At 40.8% G+C, this 5,883-nt stretch overlaps 1 protein-coding gene across 1 annotated transcript in view; it reads right to left on the bottom strand.

The window, feature by feature from the left end:
• bbc3 (BCL2 binding component 3) overlaps nt 1-600 on the bottom strand; it is a 14,781-nt gene extending 14,181 nt beyond the window's left edge. The window contains exon 1 of the mRNA XM_032512098.1: nt 287-600. The gene's annotated coding sequence lies outside the window, so the exon portion shown is untranslated. The remainder of the gene's footprint in view (nt 1-286) is intronic.
• Between the last annotated feature and the right edge of the window lie 5,283 nt (nt 601-5,883).

Raw genomic sequence — 5,883 nt, 5'->3', positions numbered from 1 at the left:
TGTCTCAAAGATGAAATTAACAACACGAAAGAGTCGAAGAAACATCACTGACAACAAAAAACAAAAGTGGTCCAGTGTAAGCTACGGTCAATGTTGTAGATCTGTTATGATAAAAAAGACACTCTAGCAAAGCATTTTAGAGTAGAAATGTAGCGCGTGACATTCATTCAGCCAAGCTTTTCCCCCCTCACAGCTGGACAGACGATGCAACTTTGGGCTGTCAGATTCTGAACTAACTTCAGAAACATTGAAATAGATGGAGTTCATCTACAGATGAAGGCCTTACTTGGTCTATCTGCCGCTCCGTGGTGAGGCTGTCTGCAGGTCACAAACCGGCCGGAACAGGTGGACATCAGACGGGATGAAATGTGCCTCAACAACCGGCGAAGAACCACAAGATGGAAAAAAGGGCCACTCCGGTGGAAAATGTGTTATTCCATGTCAAGTTTCCAGGTTTGGGTTGTTTCAGTTAATATTCAGTTAGTTTTTCTGTTAGATTAACCCATCAAAACAAAAACCACCGAGGAGATGTACCGAATCACGGAGCCGCGTCTCGTCGGTGCTCTTCTCTGTCCGGGATGTTGTCAGTCTGAGCGGTTTTCTTCTGCTGACTGTCAAAGCAAGAACCGACTTCCGGTAGGGATTTTCAGAATAAAACCCACGGCAACCTTTGACTGAACCCAATGGGAGGGAAAAAAAAAGGTGTTTCTTCAGATTGTATGTAGAGCCATTTCAATTGTCATAGTTCCTTGTGTGCTATGCTGTACATAAAGAAAAATGAAAGAAAAAAAAAACAGTCATACAAACGCAAGAATAGGTAGAATTAAATAAATAAAACCAGACACAAAACAACAATTAAACACAGTTACAAAAGTTGATGTACAGTGTGTTAAAGTGCTGTAGTATGTTAAAAAGTTGAAAAGTAAGCAGTGCAGTTGTGTTCAGTGGTGAAAAATTGACTAAAGTCGTTACGATTTAGGATCTTATAGGTCTAAACGTGCATGATAAATTATCTGAATGCCCCAGCACATGGTTGAATGAAAAATACGTGTATTAACACAATCAACAGTAATAATATTGTGTCTAAATCACTGTGAAATATGGGCAAATTAAAAGAATAAAATGTATTTTAACTGTGTATCATTCATACCAAAGATTTAAAAATCTCCAGACCATATGCACTTGTTTGTTTTATAGTAAATATTTGCATTGTAGAAACAAAACAAAAATAAATATAATGTCCAAAGCCAAATATGACATTCATAAACTAATCATTTTGTCTTGCTTTATGTGCATGTATTAATTTGCAGCCATTCAACACTGCAATGTGTTTCAGTATCAGTTTGATTCTTCATTTGAGCTTGTTTCTGTACTCCACAACAATGCACTTAAAGTGGCTTTTCAAGTCCAGTTACCGTGCTTTTATTTTGATGGGCAGTTGAGATGACTTCCTTCTCCACCTCCTCGACAAGTGCTGACATGATCCCCGACAGGAAGCAGCTATCTCACTTTCTCCACCTCTCTTTCTTTCCTCTGTTTTTATTTGCAACAATCGGCGACTTCCTGCAGCATTACAACTAAAACCACGCTGTATAGCTTATATTAACTCTCCTCTTGTTGCATGTCTCCATGTTTCCAAGTCTGTCACTGTCTGTCAACTCAATCCAGCAAAACGTTACTGTCAAGAGAGCATTTGTCAGGTAATGCTCCTTACATCCCCTCCTCCCTCTCTAACTTTGTATCTCTCAGGACTCAAGACATTTCCACATCATGTGACTGGAATCAACAACCTGTTGCCTCTCCCCTAATTTCCCTCTCAGTCAGCCTTCAGTGTTACGTAGATCTGTTTATTATAACACATTTGTTGCTAGTGTGAAAACCATTAGTACAAATAATTACCTCTGACAGTTAGGATGTAGTTCATTCATGCCATGACAGATTAACTTCTGGTGGTTTTCTAGACTCTCAGCATGGTGTAAATAAGCTTTTGTAGGTGTAAAGTGCCCAGAATTCATTCTGCTATAGAGACATCTTGTATCAGTTTGCAAAACGTCTTCTTGTGTGCAATTTCACCTGGATGAAAGTCATGCCTACCATTCACTTACTCAGAAAAGACTTTAAATAGATCTTTCTAAAGACAATCTGTCATAATGTCACTGAGTTTTTAGTCACAGACTATAAGATTTTGCGAAGGCTTAGGATAATATCAGACGTGTTTCAAGCGTCAAGACAGGAAAAAGAATGACTCGGCCTGAGTCTCATGAATTTATTCAGATTTTGGAAATCTGTCAGCAACAGTGGAATTGCTTCTAAATTTGTAAAATAATAATAATAATAATGCTGTCAAGAAAAGGCAAGCAGTGACGTGTAATTACAACTGTGAATTGCGGTCTTATTCAAACAGTGACTCACGCTTGACTAACTGTAATTAAAGCCCACGTGCTCAGTATTAAAATAATGTTTTTCTTTGGATATGTTGTATTTCATTGCAAATATGGCTAATTTAGTTTCTTTCTAAATCTTGTGTTTTAATTTGTTTTCCCTGAATGTCATCATGTCCAACAGTGGATCGTTGCCAAATATACCGTAGATCCGTTTCCACCTTCAGACCAAGACCAAACAGGGTCTGGCTAGTCCACAATGCAGGATGATTTATTGGCCTTTCTTCAAACAAATCCCAGCTGTCATGGGCGGTGCTAAGCTCCGCATGGAGCCGCTGCAAAACAGCCTCGGGAAGGAAGTTGTTTTGTTTTGTGGGAACGTGTGCGTTCAAAAGTTATTTTAGTTGTGTGAGAGAAAACTCAGATTGGACAGATAGTCTAGCTAGCTGTCTGGGTTTACCCTGCAGAGATCTGAGGACCAGGTACCCATAGTCCTCAGATTGGACAGATAGTCTAGCTAGCTGTCTGGATTTACCCTGCAGAGATCTGAGGACCAGGTACCCATAGTCCTCAGATTGGACAGATAGTCTAGCTAGCTGTCTGGATTTACCCTGCAGAGATCTGAGGACCAGGTAACCATAGTCCTCAGATTGGACAGATAGTCTAGCTAGCTGTCTGGATTTACCCTGCAGAGGTCTGGTAACCATAGTCCTCAGAAATCAACCAGAGTTTAGAACAACAACACAAAGAGAGCGGAAGAACTGGAACATTCATAACATGATTGACAGTGGTTTTTATTTTTTAAATATTCATTTATCAGAATAATAAAAAAAAATAATAATAATAATCGGCAATTATAAATGCCGATACCAATAGATTAGAAAATGCCTGATATTGACCCGCCGATATATCGGTCGGGCTCTAAAATAGACTAATTTGGAGGTAACTGTAATGGCTGTACACCCAGAGTTTCTCTTAAATACAAACTGAGTCTTTATTCATGAAGCTTCCATAGAAATCCATTGAATGGCATGTGGTATAGATTTCCTAAACCCAAACATTAGAAATTATAATCCGGGATTAGTGAATGTTTTGTTACCACTGGAACCCACTTATGTCAAATTGCTTAATCCAAAAATGTAGTCAGCCACTGACACGTGGCACAGCTTTAAAATACACATGCACTTGCATTTCTGTTGTTTACGTTTTAAATTTCACTTTGACACGTAACAAACTGATGCTCAGGCCGTCGGCGACAACAGTTATAATGGGGATTTTTCTCAAGAGAAAATGACATTAAAGTTGCAACAATAACAGCAGCCTAACTGTTCGAGCTTTAACACCCTTTTGTCTGAAAACCCTGCATAACATTTGCATCCCAAAATGTCTTCCAACACCCCCACTGTTTTGACCCCCGACCATCAGATCATTGTCTTCTGTTCACACCCCTCAGCTGCAGGGCATGAGACAGGGGCGTCTCAGCCCAGTTGTGGGTTCAGAGGCTGTTTAATTGGCTGGAAATGGCAGCTTGTCTCAAGAACCCCCCCCCAACATATAAATTAATCCAAGCAGCAGATTGGTGCACACGTCCCTGTTTGGAGAGAAAGGGGGGGGGGGGGCAGGGGCGGGTCCCCGCTTAGGTACATGCCCAGGCGAACATCCTGTGCCAGTTTAGAGACAGACACACTTTGCATGACATGTGGTCAACAGTAAGCTTGTAGAGACAAGATAATGAATGCTAATGGGAGTCAACACTGTCGCCATCAAAGATCCCGTTTGGGCGCTTTTGTTACACTGTTGCAGATTTTCTTGTATCATGAATACCATGGATTACTTATATAATATTAAGCTGTCGAAAAGTTGTCATGTCCAGAAATGTTATTCAAAAATAAGTGACTGGTGCTTACAAATGTATCGTCTGTCTCATTAATAGTCTCTTCTGTTGCATTTTGTGATATCATTCGTTAAAATCTTCATTGTCAATGGGTCACACCACATCCTTCACATGTCGGAGACACAACGTCTGAATTGAATGCATCAATGGCACACAAATCAAAACGTCCATTTAAAAAAACAGTTTAGCCTCTTTAGAATAAATATACTTAAATGTAAATGCCATTTTCTGCCAGTAGGGGTCTCTCTATCAAAACAATAACAAAATAACTTTGGTGATGTCGTCGTGAAGTAGCGTGGGATTATGGAGGTTGTTGTCTTCCCTATTACTGCCGTCACTGCAGTGAGCTTGACCCGGTTAGGATTCCTTCGGTGTCAACCCGTTCTATATAATTATTAATATTATATACCCATTATAATCAGCCTGCAGTTCGGACGTGTATTTATTGTGACACTCTTACTGATGTGTTTTGAAGGCAAACGTGTTAAGCAAATGTGTCATTCCTGTCATTGTTTGTTTTTTATACTGATACCTTATTTTCCCACCCATTAAGATGTTCATATTGAGATCAAATTGTTATTTAAGGAGTTGTATATCTTTATTTATTTGTATCCGTGGAAGCGCAGGCTAAAGGGTCAGCCATATGTCAGCACCCAAAAAACCCGCTGATGCCAATGACTGATGCTATCTGCCAGGTTTTCAGTTCCAATCTGCATCAACATTGTTTTCTGCCCTGCAATGTGTGTGTGTGTGTGTGTGTGTGTGTGTGTGTGTGTGTGTGTGTGTGTGTGTAACTTGAGTGCAGCTATGCAACTAGAGAGACATGACAGCACCAGATAAGGTGTACACGCAGCTCTTTGACCCTGCCTCTGTGTTCACCGCAGACACACACACACACACACACACACACACACACACACACACACACACACACGCTCCTCCCTCTGACGGCTGTGATAAGCATGTAAATGAGATCTGTCGCCTTGTGTCTCACTTTAGCGTTAGAACCAGGATGCTCCGTCCTCCCTCCAGTCAAAACAAACTGAACGGTCACTGAACTCCTTCTTCATGTTGGTCTCCATGTCGACCAGCAACAGTGAACACAACAGCTGTGTATACTAACAGGAACAACACAAAGTTAAGGTGGAATCTAGAACCCAGGTGCAGACACAGAACACAGAGCAAAAACTTACTTATATTTTTGTGCAAACACTTAAAAGTCAGGGAGGGACAGAGTCTGGGTTTCCAGAGGGACAGGTCCAAGGTGTGTCCAAGGGAGAGCTGGGTCAGGTAGGGACAGACGAGGGGAACTTGACAGAGTCCAATGATCCAGAAAATGGTGTCCAGTCTTGCATAATCCAATCCTCTTCAGATCAGAAGTGTATTTTGGCCCTAAACCGTTTAGTGATTTATAAACCAGCAGAAGTATTTTGAAATTAATTCTTTGAGGCACCGGAAGCCAGTGTAAAGACTTCAGAACTGGAGGGATGTGTTCACCTTCCTTGGTTTTAGTGAGGACTCAAGCATTTGCGTTCTGAACCAGCTGCAGGTGTCCGATTGATTTTTTAGGGAGACCTGTAAAGACACCGTTACAGTAGTCAAGTCTAC

The sequence above is a fragment of the Etheostoma spectabile genome, chromosome 3, assembly GCF_008692095.1.
Source record: "Etheostoma spectabile isolate EspeVRDwgs_2016 chromosome 3, UIUC_Espe_1.0, whole genome shotgun sequence".
Classification (NCBI taxonomy): Eukaryota; Metazoa; Chordata; class Actinopteri; order Perciformes; family Percidae; genus Etheostoma; species Etheostoma spectabile.
The sequence above is the reverse complement of the archived record's forward strand: the minus strand, read 5'-3'. Positions and strand labels throughout refer to the sequence as shown.